The sequence below is a fragment of the Cynocephalus volans genome, chromosome 1, assembly GCF_027409185.1.
Source record: "Cynocephalus volans isolate mCynVol1 chromosome 1, mCynVol1.pri, whole genome shotgun sequence".
In the NCBI taxonomy this organism is placed as follows: Eukaryota; Metazoa; Chordata; class Mammalia; order Dermoptera; family Cynocephalidae; genus Cynocephalus; species Cynocephalus volans.
Window position 1 is genome coordinate 231,940,382 of NC_084460.1, and position 15,523 is coordinate 231,955,904.

Consider the following 15,523-nt stretch of genomic DNA (forward strand, 5'->3'; position numbering starts at 1 on the left):
GAACATTGGGGAACAGGTATACCTTCGACTTGATGATTTCCATTCCTCTGGGTATATTCCCAACAGTGGGATGGCTGGGTCGTATGGTAGATCTATCCGCAATTGTTTAAGGAACCTCCATACCATTTTCCATAGAGGCTGCACCATTTTGCAGTCCCACCAACAATGTATGAGAGTTCCTTTTTCTCCGCAGCCTCGCCAGCATTTATCGTTCATAGTCTTTTGGATTTTAGCCATCCTAACTGGGGTTAGATGGTATCTCAATGTGGTTTTGATTTGCATTTCCCGGATGCTGAGTGATGTTGAGCATTTTTTCATATGTCTGTTGGCCATTTGGATATCTTCCTTAGAGAAATGCCTGCTTAGCTCTTTTGCCCATTTTTTAATTGGGTTGCTTGTTTTCTTCTTGTAAAGTTGTTTGAGTTCCTTATATATTCTGGATATTAATCCTTTGTCAGATGTATATTTTGCAAATATTTTCTCCCACTCTGTTGGTTGTCTTTTAACTCTTTTAATTGTTTCTTTTGCTGTGCAGAAGCTTTTTAGTTTGATATAATCCCATTTGTTTATTTTTCCTTTGGTTGCCCGTGCTTTTGGGGTCGTATTCATGAAGTCTGTGCCCAGTCCTATTTCCTGAAGTGTTTCTCCTATGTTTTCTTTAAGAAGTTTTATTGTCTCAGGGTGTATATTTAAATCCTTAATCCATTTTGAGTTGATTTTAGTATACGGTGAGAGGTATGGATCTAGTTTCAATCTCCTGCATATCGATATCCAGTTATCCCAGCACCACTTGCTGAAGAGGCAGTCCCTTCCCCAGTGAATAGGCTTGGTGCCTTTGTCAAAGATCAGATGGCAGTAAGTGTGTGGGTTGATTTCTGGATTCTCTATTCTATTCCATTGGTCAGTGTGTCTGTTTTTATGCCAGTACCATACTGTTTTGGTTATTATAGCTTTGTAGTATAGCTTAAAGTCAGGTAGTGTTATGCCTCCAGCTTTATTTTTTTTGCTGAGCATTGCTTTGGCTATTCGTGGTCTTTTATTGTTCCATATAAATGTCTGAATAGTTTTTTCCATTTCTGAGAAAAATGTCTTTGGAATTTTGATGGGGATTGCATTGAATTTGTATATCACTTTGGGTAGTATGGACATTTTCACTATACAAACACATGGAAATTAAACAGCATTCTACTTAATGACATATGGGTCCAAGAAGAAATCAAGCAGGAAATCAAAAAGTTTATTGAAACTAATGAAAACAATGATACATCATACCAAAACCTGTGGGATACTGCAAAAGCAGTATTGAGGGGAAAATTTATTGCATTAAATGCTCACTTCAGAAGAATGGAAAGATGGCAAGTGAACAACCTAACACTTCACCTTAAAGAACTAGAAAAACAAGAACAATCCAATCCTAAAGTTAGCAGACGGAAAGAAATCATTAAGATCAGAGCAGAACTGAATGAAATTGAAAACCAAAAAACAATTCAAAAGATCAACGAATCAAAAAGTTGGTTTTTTGAAAAGATAAATAAAATTGACAAACCATTAGCATGGCTAACAAAAAAAAGAAGAGAGAAGACTTAAATCTAATATTTTTTGACTAATTCTTTGTCTAAATGATCTCTCCAGTGCTAAGAGTGGCATTTTGAAGTCCCCAACTATTACTGTGTTGGGGTCTATCTCTTCCCTTAGATCCAACAACAGTTGCTTTATATATCTGGGTGCTTGCTCCAAAACAGGTTGTTCTAATACTGACATAAATGTAAAAGTTTTATGGACCATGAAGACGACAGAGTCCTACCTGCCTAATGCCTGGTACTGAAATCCCTAGATGTCCCCACTTTCTTATCTCCTCTATTCCTGACATAAATCCTATATTCCAGTCAGGTCACATTCTTCATGACCCAAAGATAGCAAGCTCATTTGTGCCCTCCCTTCCTTTTTTTCCTATATTTTTTCTTTCTTTCTAATTATAATGATCTTACTGCTTTTCTGCTTACCTAAATCCTTCCTGTTATACAAAACTTATCCTGTTTCATATCTGCCTAAGAATTCCCAGACTATTCTAGTTCACAATGAAGGCTTCTTTATTTGAATACTATAACATGTCATAGACTATCATATGATAGACTTCATATCATGAAGTCACAAATTTTGAAAGGATATCAGAAATCATCCATTCCAACCATCATTAAAAGCATGAAATCTCTTTACAATGTTCTCAAGAGTGGTCTTTCACTCCTTCCTCCACAGATCCAGTGATGAAGAATTCACTACCTCCTGCCCATTGTATTTTATGAACAGCTCCAAATACTAGAATATTCTTCACATAAACTATAATTCTACATTGAGAGAAACATCCAGGTAATGAAATGTTTTCTATAAGACAGAATTTTAATATACTATGTGAATATATAAACCACTATAGTATATGAAAATTATTAGCCCAGCATAAGCAGTAAATTTTGTCCAAAAATATCAACTGGAACAATTTATATAGTGAGGAGTTTGTCTTCTATGTGCTATTTTAATACTACATAATGAATTCTAATATACTGCAGTCTGGCTACAATGATATGTTCATCTACAGGGATTATTTTTTTAATTAATCACATGCTGCTTTACATCTACCTTTGTCTTTATTATCTACTTAACTAGAATATAGTTTCCTCCAGGTCAGACACCATCTTAGAGCCCTCTTTTCTCTTTTTGCACTTAAGTCAGTACAAGGAACATCAGTTGCTCTCAATTGCTAAATTAAACTAAAAAACTGATTTAAGCAAGCAAAATGTACACAGCAGAAATCATTCTGAAAATTCTTTGTAGAATCCAATTTCAAGATCAAGCATAGAAAGAATTTCCCTTGACTATTCGTTTGTTTGTTTATTTTCATTGAAAATATATACCTGTTAATAAAGGGTAAGTTCTTTATTCAACAACATGTGCTAGTCTTTTCTTCTCCTCTGAAAACATGTTTTTGAAATGAAGTTGACAAGTACAGATAGCAGTAAAAAAAATATATTGTACCAAAATCTTGAAATAAAATTATGAAACAAGCCTACTTTTCTGTTTTCAAATTAAGGGTCAGCTAGAACTGAATCCTTGATCCCAACTGTGAACTGTAAATAAAGGTGGTTACAGTGGTAACCTCTTTATTCTACCCTCTGCTTTACTCCACCTTCCTATAAATAAACTTGAATCTAGTAATTCTAGTTTTGCAGAACATTGGATAACATGTACATTAGAGTTGCTCTCACTTTAACCCTTTCTTGTGTGTCCTTGCTCAGAGGGAAACTAAAGGTATCATTCTTTGTACATCTTCTTCACCCTCTGATAATTTTACGAGGTGATTGGTTAAAAAGGAAAGATATGTTATGTCTTCTTCCCCCCACCAGTTTGTGTGTGTGTGTGTGTGTGTGTGAATTCTTTGAAGTTGATACGACAAGCAAACAGAAAGGACATTGTTGGGAGGGAGGGGGGAGAGGGAGAAGGGAGGGAGGTATCGGTAATGGGCCACAATAATCAACCACATTGTATATCGACAAAATAAAATTAAGAAAAAAATAAAATAAAAAATAAAAAATAAATGTTAATGATCAATATCAGAGCAGTTTAATTTGAAAACAAGGTTTTATTGTGCTATGGAAAATGTCATCCTGGTGTGTGTATTAATCGCATCTCCACCTGCACTGGGAATTTAAATGAAGCAGGTGAATAGATGTTGTACTCAACAAACCCACACTTAAAAAGATTCTTTGCTTTTTATTAGCATTTACTTCTTAACCTCAAGACTCTCTGTTTTGCCCTCAAAAGATGATGTCGGTAATAATGGGGTTAAGGACTTGCTACCCCAAAATATGGTATCTTGGCATTCGAGAAAACAGAAGCGGAAAGGTCACTCTAGCCTTCCCCCCCTTCTCCGCTGAAGCAGTTCATGAGACCCTCATGTGAGAGGTGCATGCCCTATACCTGGAAGAAAGAAACACCCTTATTTCTGAAAACACAGGGACACAGAGAGGAATCTGAACAAACAGGCCTTGCTGAGTTCTCCCCACTTCATCACCATGAGTCACACTTGTTTGTCCAATTGCACTTTCCCACAGCTATCTACTTCTTCAAACTAGCATTAAAAAATGCACAGGTCAAAAAAAAAAAAAAAAAGGAAAGATATGTAATATACAGCAAATTGTTTTAAAAATAGTCTAGTTGGGAAATATGCTAAAAGGATAAAGGCATTAATTTAACTGTACTGGACAAGGAGGAGAATAACCAAAGGAAAAATTGGCAGGAAGGTAGACCAGATGACCACTAGGTCATTGTTGCCATCTCTAATTTGAGTTTACTAAGGAGATATTTTTGTACTGCAATTTAAAAAATCTTCCATGTGTTAGTATTTCTTTCTTTTGTATAGCTAATATGTAAATATTTCTCAAAATGTCCATCACCAATCTTTCTGCCAATATACCCGCTTAGATTTCATTCTTTAATAGTCTCTAAGGAAACCACTACAACTTTAGAAATGGCAGCACAGAGTGGAAGGAAAACAAAAGAGGTAACCAATTCCCATTTTAATCTTTTAAAAATGCAGTTTTGTCATTATTTAATTTCAACAGGAAAGCTAGATATGTGCACTCATTGTACGAGGACTACCTCTAAACTCACTAGAACGCCTATGGGAAGAACACTTATTAACTTTATAAGTGTGCATTTTCATAGATAAAAAAAAATGACTTGCAGAAAAGTCTTTTTCTGGTTGCCCAGATATGGAAAATGGTGGCCTTTAGTTTTTTATAGGTATATTGCGGCAGTTTTGCTCATGCCCACAAGTTCTCAGGCACATTCTTTTCCCAGTTCCACTGTTCAGCGGCAACCACTGTTTTTGTTTAAACAATTTCTTCTTTTAGAATGATGTCTTCCAAACAGACACTTAAGATCTACTAGTATATTCAAAATATTCTGTCTTTATGCTCCTATTTGACTCTAAGTCCATAATCCCTTCTCTCAGTAGTTTTCCTAAATTCTCAGTGGGGAGGAAAACAGTTGCCCAGCATCACCCCCTTCAAAAAATGAAAAAATGAGTACTTTCCCATTAAAATCTCAAATACACACACAAAAATGAGAAAGAAGATCCTCCTAAAGTTTCTGTCAGAAAGCACAAGCAGACCTTGTGTACTCTTGCTATCATCCCGTATCCAGTTTTTCCTGTAATATATATATATATATGTAAATATGTGTGTGTGTGATGTATATACACATGTGCTGTGAAGCATAGAATGTAACATAAGCAGATAGAGAAGTGCAGAGAGACTTTGGATAGGCCAGTCACAGCATCCTCCACATCCTCACTGGCATATGGCTTTGGTAGTAGCAGTGGCAATCCCCTTTGGCTTTCCTTGCCCTACACTAGCTGAGAACTAACAACAAAGCAGCGAGGAAGCAACGCTACTTTCCTTCCCACCAGTGTGGCAAGGAAGAGGCAGCACCTCAACCCCCATCCTATGGTGGCAGCACCTGAATGATAAATTTCTTTTGATTCTTTTGGCCCTCCTTCAGGTGAGAGCCAGTAACAACACTAAACTCTCACAATAGCAGCAATGGCATCAGGGGTCATTCCGGAGACTCTGAGCCCTTGGTCTTAACTGCTTTGCCACCAAGGAGGCTTAGTAGTGGGAATTATAAAATAACATGGGGAGCCTAAAGCCACAGCTCTCTATCAAGAAGAGGAAACCCTAGGAAAGAGGAATTGTGGATAGGATCACTGAAAGGAAGAGGCTAGAGAAAGGGACCCCTTGGATCTGTGTGTTAAGTTCTGAGATTACCACCAAGTGGAGCTGTACGTGTATGAAACCAATTGGGAATCAATGCAGCAAACATTTAAAAACTAAACTGTAGACTAAGCCACCGCATAGGTTCCAAACTGGCCCCTGGGTGGGAGATTATCTGGGAAGACCAGAATAGCTCTGTGGAGGTTTTGAAAACTACACTGACACTGGAATCACAACCCACAAAAAAAGAAAAAGAAAGCCTTCTACAGATTTTAATAAGACCTAGTCTTATAATAGAATAAAACTCTTTATTTGAAATTTTCAAAATTACTAATGTACAGAGAATCAGGAAAACCTTTAAAAGTCTTAAGGGATTGGCCGGCCCGTGGCTCACTCGGGAGAGTGCGGTGCTGATAACACCAAGGCCTCGGGTTCGGATCCCATAGAGGGATGACCGGTTCACTCACTGACTGAGCGTGGTGCTGACAACACCAAGCCAAGGGTTAAGATCCCCTTACCAGTCATCTTTTAACAAAAAAAAAAAAAAAAAAATTCTTAAGGGAAAAGACAATAAGACACTCAATAGATGCCAATCCCAGAGTGACTCATGTACTGAAATTTTCAGACATAAGCTTTAAAGCACCCTTTATACCATGACTCAAGAGGTGAGGGGAAATACTGTTAAAGCATATGGGAAAAATAAATGTACTCAAAGAAATAAAGCTATCAAAAGAACCAAATGGAAATTTTAGAACTGAAAAATACAATAATAAAAATTAAAAATTCACTGAGGAGCTCAATAGCAGAATTGAAAGAACTATTTCACTTGAAGATAAATCAATAAAAACTATCCATTTTGAAATGTATAAAGAAAAAAATTAAAAAGTAAACAGAGCTTCAGGGACCTATGAGTTAATATCAAAGGTCTAGCATTCAAATCATAAGTGTCTCAGGAAAAGAGGAGGAATGAATAGGTACAGAAAGTATATTTGAAGAACTCATTTGAAAATTTCCCAAATTTGGTGAAAGATATAAATTTATAGATCAAAGAAGACTAGCAAATATAAACCCCAAACAGGATAAACCTTTAAAAAAACCAACAACAATTGCAGCAGGAAAAAAAAAAAAGAATTAAAAAATGGAACTATGGTTTGAACGACTGTGGATTTCTCATTGAAAGCCGTGGAGTCCATAAGACAATGGAACAGCATTTAAAAAGTGATGAAAGGAAAAGCCTGTCAATCCAATAAAAATATCCTTCAGAAATAAAAACAAAATAAAAGCATTTTAGGGTGAAGGAAAACTAAGAGAATTTGTCACCAGTAGACCTGCTTTAAGAGAAATGCTAAAGGAAATGCTTCAAGTGGAAAGAAAACGACAGAGAGAAACCTGAAACATCAGTACTAGAGCGAGAGAGACAGAAAAAAGCAAGTATCTGAGTAAATAAAACATATATGATAATCAAAGTATATTTCTTTAAGCCAGTGATATCTGAGCGGTAACTTGAATGAAGCAAAGGTGTGAACCATGTTGATATCTGGGTGAAGCACATTCCAAGCAGAGGGAATAATTAGAACAATGTACCTACTTGATTTGTTTTTCAGGAATTATGAAGAGGCCAGTGGAAAAAAAGTGGAAAAATGGTCAGAAATAAGTTAGAATTAGCCAGGAGTTTTTCTTATTAATTTAGATTACCCGTTCAATAGACAGAACCTTTTATTTATTTTTTATTTTTTGTATTTATTTATTTATTTTTTCTTGCATCATTTGATTTGTTTAGGCCTCTGGTTCTCAACTTTAATGTATATAAGGATCACCAAAAAACACAGTCTTTTTTAATTGAAAAATAATCAATTAAACAGATTTGTGGGACAGAGAATTGAATATCAATACCTGTGTACAATGTGTGATAATCAAATCAGGATAATTAGCATGTTCACCATTACAGAACATAATCATTCCTGGTGTCCATTAACCAGTTTCTCTTTAGCCCCCTCCCCCTCTCCCACCTCTGGTAACCACGGTTCTGTTCTCTCCTTCTGAAAGTTCAATGATTTTCCTTTCCCTATCTCTTTCCTCCTTTCCCTATCTCTTTCTTTAGCTCCCACCTATGAGTGAGGACAAACTAGTTTTCTTTTTGTGCCTGGCTTGTTTCACTTGACTTAATTTTCTCCAACTTATCACTGAGTAGTATTCCACTGTGTATGTATACCACATTTTTAAATCATAAGATTTTGGGTCTCATTCTAAGTATAAGAAGAAGCATTGGAAAGATTTTTTTAGGGGATAGACATGATTTAATTTACATTGTAAATCTATCCCTCTGATTTCTATATGAAGAATAGACTGTTGAGGGGCAAGACTGAAAGCAGGATACCAGTTAGAAGTACTGCAGAAGTTGAAGTAAGGGGGATGGTGGAATAGATTAGGCTTGTAGCATTGGAGTGGTTAGTTTGGGATACATTTTGAAGTTTGAGCTGACAGGCTTTACATATAGATTGGATGGAAAGATGATTAAAAAATTAAAGATTGTTCAAGGCGTTTGGCCTGCACAATTAGGCCAAAGAAACTTTAGAGGGAGAAGATTTCTGGCAAGCATGAAGAGTTTAGATTTAGATGTTCAAGTTTGGGATGCCCCTTAGACATCCAAGTGGAGATATCATGTAGGCAGTTTGATATATGAGTTTGAAGTTCAAGGAATAAATCAGGTAGGGGATATAAATTTGGGAATTATTAGCATATAGAAAGAATTTAGAGCAATGGGTAAGATCTCCTAGCAAGTGATTATAAATTGATAAATTGAGACTACTGAGGCTTAGGGCCCTCTCATTTAGAAGTTTTGGTCAGAGAAAAAAAAAATAGCTAACTTGATGCTTGGTTACTGATGTTTTCAAGATGTGAGAAAATGGCCAGTTCAAAATCACAGTAAAAACAATATTAATAGCAAATACCATATGAACATACAAGAAGTGAGTTATAAAATAATAATGTAGTAGAACAGAGTAAGATGTCTACAGAGGGAGAACTCTCGTTTGCATATAACAACCTCAAATTAGCTTAAAATTTGTCTACAGGTTTTATCCACAAATCCCAGGAAGTCTCATTTTTATAAGGCACTCATCAATCAAATACATTATTTAATCACCACAGCTCTTTAAGTAAAGTTATCTAGGTAATAAAACCAGACACATCAAGGTGAAGTGACTTCCCCAATGTCATATATAAATAATATAATAAATGGCAGAGGTCAGTAGAAGAAGGGATTAGAAAAAAGGAAACTATAAGGCAGCTAAATGAAAATCTAGTCTGTTGAAGCAGGAAAACAAACAAATAAATAAATATATGAAAAGACTTTAAAAGTGAATGAATGTTAAGCTGTGAAGCTGATGTTCAGAATTACAGATGTGGTCTGGCTCTAGACCTAGATGTGGTTCTCCACATCTAGAGAACTCCCAAACCAGACAAGCGAGGGTTGGTGTGGTAGCTAATCAGTGTCATGGAGAAACAGGAGAGTGGAAGTGGCCACACACCCAGGGTCCCGAGAGCTGGCTGTGGATGTGTAAGAGTGGCTGGAGCAAAGTCGAGCCTAGATATTATGGAACCATCTGAGTATTAAGCATCAATTCCTAAGCAAAGGGGTGAAGAGACCAGAAGAGGATTTTACAAAAACAAAAAAAGATCTTTTGTGAAAATTAAATACAAGCAACTACTCATAAAATGGTTGGGTAAAGGCAGAGCCTCAGTGGATATCCTGAAGCAGTGGTCTGAAGCAAACCACCATAATAAACTGGCCTGTCTTACCCCTGGGCAAGTAAAAACTGTTCCAGGCAGAAAGCAGTAATGACCGGTGTCTGAAAGAACATCTGATACAAGTAGGTCCTCAACAAAGACTTGCTGAAAATTAAATAAATGAGTGAGGGAATAAGTGAATGAATAAATGAATGCCAGATTGTGAGTCTCAAGATCTGAGTTTTAAACCTATCTTAATCTACTAATTTGTGGGGTCTCTTGGGCTAATCACTAAAACTCATTGTTGAAGAAAAACAAATTTACCAGTCAAAAGAAAATACCTGCCAATTATGAAAGCATTATTAAGAGAAGCAAGTGAAACTTTGTAAAAACTACTTACTAAATCTAAATCAGTACACAAAAGAAAGATATTGTACTTATTACTTAGAATCCATTGAAAAAACTGTTAAGTGCTAGGTCAAGGAAAGATAAAAGTTTGGGAGAAAAATAATGGTTTTAGTAATAATCCCTCTTGGAAGAGAAAAGTAATGAGAATTAATTATAGCTGACAAAGGATTAACAAATATGGTTTATGCTATGAATACCAAAATATTAAAATAATAATGTAAAAATAAAAAATAGTAGTGAGAAAAAACACAGTTTGGACATTTTTATTTCCAAAATTTTTATTTTTTCCCCTATGAAGTAAGTGAAGCATAAAATAATGCTGTGGTAAATTGCCTTATCTCAAAAAGTATAATATAAAATACAACAAAATAATATATACCAAGTGATCTCTGATAGTTACATTATACTTCTCATATTTAATTTATATTTTGACCATAACTTACTCTTTTTCAGCCTTTACCATCTATAATTTATTATATTTTTAATGAATTGAATCTCTTTAGTTATACATGGTTTCCAGAAATGCTTGGTAACTATCCTCTTGTTTTCTGCAGAAGTGTTTTTTTTAATTATTGGAGGGAGCTAAAAATTAATATATAAATTCACACACACACATACACACATACACACACAAACCGGGGGGCGGGGAGGAAGAAGATATAACAACCACAATTATTTGAAGTTGATACAACAAACAAACAGAAAGGACATTGTTGGGGGGGGGGGGAGGGAGAAGGGAGGGAGGTTTTGGTGATGGGGAGCATTAATCAGCTACAATGTATATCGACAAAATAAAATTTTTAAAAAAAAAATAAAAATTAAAAATAAATAAATAAATAAATAAAAATAAAAAGAGATTAATATGGAGAAAAAAAAAATAAAAAAAAAATAAAGAATAGGGGATTTGATATTAAAAAAAAAAATAAATAAAAATAAAAAATAAAAAAATAAAAAAATAAAAAAATAAAAAAAAATAAAAAAATAAAAAAAATAAAAATAAAAACAGTCAGAGATTCCTAAACATGCTTCTAATAAGTCCCTTGCACCCACAGAGATGTCTCCTGAGCTGTTGTCCAAGTTAACACCGAGGAAGAAGATTTAATGATCTGTCCCTTGAGATTTTTCTGTTGGTTCCCAGGAATGAAGGAAGTCTACAATAATCCCTTTATTCAAAGCTTATGTCATGCTTTGTTAGTGTTGATGTATTAAAGAAAGGAAATTTTCCACAATTCATATTTTCTTCTATAGGCAACAATTCTCATAATAAAAACAGAAGGATTTCATTGTACATCTTGTCAAGTGGTAAATAGTTGTTATTTATGCAGATAAATAAACATATAGAATCCAAGCATACTCCCTCCACAATTTAAAAATAAAAATTCACAAAATTTCACTTCCTCTGTGAAAGATATTTCTTGCACTAAATTGTATAACATTTGACTCTATATGTCCTACAAATTTCTCACTTTGTCCTAATATTGTATTTTCTAAAATTATTTGATCTCCATTCCATATGTTACTTTAATTTTTGTATCCAAATCAGTATTCTCAATATTAGATTTTAAAGATAAAGAGAGCAGGAATTTATGTCAACAAAGCTATTTATAAAACCCAGCAATTCGTGGGAGCGGCAGTGATTAATCAATGCTTCAGTATAACACTGTGTCCACCAGGATGCTTAGGACTATGTCCCACTCTCTGGCACAAGCGTGCTATGTGGTTTTGACCAAGTACCCTACTCAACCAAACTTCCACACCATTAAGCCAAAATATGTGAACTTTCTGTAAACATCACCTATGAATCTACAAGTTGCTCACGGAGAAAAACATGCATTATGTCAGTTAGATTTATTTGGTTGAAAACAAAAGAAATTGACCAGCCAGTTTAAGCAGAGATGGAACTTACTGGAAGAATATTGTGCAGCCAACAGAAACTCCAAGACAATTGGAGTTGGACAAGCAAGCTCTTAGAAAAAGCAGCAGCTTCTGGGTTCCAAATAATAGGAAACAAAGAACAATTTCTTTAGGGAATCAATGGGGGTTTTTTTTTCTATCTTTTTAACATTTAACTCAAAATTCATGTTCCCAGAAGAGAGTCCCATGGGTCTATGTTGGCATATCATTGGCTAGAAGATGTCAAGTCCCTTGCTTTAAAGTTTTCCTAAACAAACTCATAATGAGGAAGAGCATCTACGTCCAAGAACAGGGAGTATCATTAAATAGACTAGGTTATATTAATTAGAAATCAGAGTATCATAAATTGAGTTTGGAAGAGAAGAGTTGTTTCAAAAAGCAAAGGAAACATAAGCACAGATCATTTATTTGGCCATCTAATATACCATATCATTAGACTTTTTTAAATGTGATCATATTTTTATGGAATTTAGGGTTAATATTACAAATGCAGTTCTTTTCCAACGAGTGGAAAGTAACTGAGTACTGTTCGAGAGAAATGATGACTCCACAGAAACTAGGTTCAAGGATATACTTGTGTTAATAAATTTGCCCCAATGTACCAAAAATAGCCAGAGGAAATATTTAGCTATATTGGATGTGCTAAATTTTTTTAAAAATTGAGAAGACTGGTCAACCTTTAACTTTGATGACATGTAATTTACCCCACAAGCTTCTCCTCCTCCAAATTGCCCCTGAATTCCACAACCAGAGGATACTACCCTGGGATAAGTTTAGCCTCTCTTATTTATATGTTCACTTGCTTAGTTGTTCATTCGTTTGTTTGTCTGTTTTTGATAGCACACAAATGCCCCTCATAGATACATCTATCGTGATAGAATTAATGTTGAGTGCAAGTTGAATGTCCTTCATCTAAGCGCATAGAAGATAGCGTGGACATCTGGGGTGTGGCAAAGTTAAAAGTCAACCAGAGGGGCTAAAGAGACACAGAGAAGAAAGTATGTGCTGGAATCACCGAGGCTGCCTGAGGCCCACTCTGCTGCAAGCAATCCTTAGCGCTCTGGCCCTTCCTTACCCAACTCCTAAAATCCCTAGTGGTTGATTAAACTGAAAACCTACTCTATATTTACTTGACATAAAAGCTGTAGTCCTTGGTTCTTATAAAAAATTCTCTCCCAAATTATTTAAATCCCTATTTTGCTTCTGCATGAAATATAAACCAAATATTTTATAGTACTAATTAACCAAGACCTATTATACATGTTAGACACTTGACAAATTATGAGCTTTCACATACCTCAATTATGTCAGTACCTCTTTAATTTGATTTCAAATTAATGACTTTATTATAAAAATTATCAATTCAGTTAGAATTTCTTCTTTTTTAATATTTTGTAATACCATCCATTGCTTTTAATAAAACATAGTAAACATTTCTAAAATGTTTCACCTACATCTACCACAAACCTCAAGTTTCATTGCTTGGCAGTGTATTACAGAACACAACTTAACATTATGGAATAGCCTGAATTTCTTATGGCAAAATTTTCTTTGGATCACAGAATTTAACTGAAAGGTTCACACCTAATACACAGATCATACTTAAGACTGTCTTCACAATGCTTAAACAGCTTCTTTAAAGTGTACAAAATAGACAGCCTCTTACATGTGTAAATAATATTTTTAAAAATCTCTTTTCCCATGCTAAATAGCTTGATTATTTTCCTTTGTTCCATCACAGTAATAGTAAATATTTTCTACTTTTAAGTACATATAATCCGTAGTAAAAATAAAAATGTTCTAACATAGAAATATATCAAAGAACCTCTAAATAGTATTCCTCAAGAGTAAAGATGTCAAAATATGAGTAGTTTTAAAGTTTAGCCTGGCAGTCATAATATGTATTGTTCAGATCATTATAGTAAACCATACCATGACATCAAAGTAAAATTCAGATTTAAAAGCAAAACTGACAAAAAAAAGTTGTGAAGTTACACATAATTTTAATGTAACTTTTATCTTCGAAGAGGAAAATAACTATTTGCCGATGGAACATCCCAACCTGAATTGCCCCAGAGCTGAACAGCAGTTCCATTACCTACTCTAGTTTTTGTCCATCTGTCTCTCACTGTGTAGATTTTGTTTTCAAAGTTGTCATTTTCTCTTTCTGAACAGTATACTTTTTTGACAGTAGAGGGCACTTTGAATTTAGACAAAGCCCAAGAAATCTCAGAATCTTCATTCAGGGAGCTTTTGTTTGAGTATAAAGAAATAAAATGCAATTTTACTCTACATTTTAAATGGTGCATATTTTTAAACTATGTGGTGCAAAAGTTTGTTTCTAATATGTCAAATCAGTTTCTCATTTTACATCATCTTATAAAAATACTGTAATATTAATTTCATGAAACATCACTGTGTTGAGAAAAGATCAATGATATAATATAACAAATAATGATCAATCCATTAATGAATAAATAAATCTTTGATTTTTCTCTAATGAAAAGAGTTAATAAAGAAGAAAACCCCACGTACACATTAAGTGAAGCCTCAGAAAACCACATCAAAATCCTAAAATTACAGCATAAAAATATAAAATCTCTAAATGATATTGGTGACCCCAAAATTCTATTTATCCATCTCACCACGGAAATATAAATGCTTCATTCTTCTTCCTTTTATGAAAGCTACTTAAAGAATTTTCTTAATAAAAAGTAAGTTTTCATTTAATTTCACATATTATTTTATAAAAAGTTTTTACTCTCACACTGAAAAATAGTATTAAAATGATCTGATAGTTAATTCTGTTAATTGTTTCTAAGAAAATTCCTTTCAAATTTTTGTAAAATGTTTCAACACATTGCTGCAATTTACATAAAATAACTTATCTAGATGTAGTATACTTGTTTTTCTAATATAAATGAAAAACTTGATCACATTCATTTATGTGGCAAACACAATCTTGCAAATATTCCACTCCATTTCAAATAATCAGAAAATTAAATGCAAGGTATTTTAAATTTCAAAATAGACTATTACTTTTTCTGTGTTCTTTTGTGATTACATCAAATGATTACCTCTTCAAATTTAAGGCACTAAGCTCTTTCACCCTAAAAAAAAATTTATTTCCACATCTAGATGAAACGAATTACCTTTTGTGTACAAATTGAAAATCTGAAGTTTGACTTATTTGTTCAGTTCAACCAAAATTACACCTACTTAAGACTCATTGTGAGTCTGGTAGTTTGCAGACTATGAAGAAATTCCCAGTTTTGCCCTTAAGGGGCTTATACTAAAAGATAGGTAAAAGACACAAAATAAGTCTATTTAATTCTCCAACTAGTGAACAATGTGCCTAAAATCTTCAGTGGTTAAATGCCCAAGTATGTAAAGAAATATATAACTGCATGGCAGAGCTGAAGTCTGTATATGTGAAATATTATAAAATTTTGAGCCAAATGTAATGGTCATGTAGGATAAGCTTAATGAAGGTAAATGGGATAGCTTTAAATGCCAAAATATTAGTTTTGCCTGAGTATTTAAGAGAGATAAATCCATACTTTTAAAAAGGGTTTATTGATTTTTTGCTTATCTAAATAAGGAGAACAAAGTTGAATTCTTCTACTCACCCTGACTCCCCAAAATATGAGAAAAAGTAATATAAAGATGTGTTTCACATATAACCTTGCCCTGTGTAATTTTCG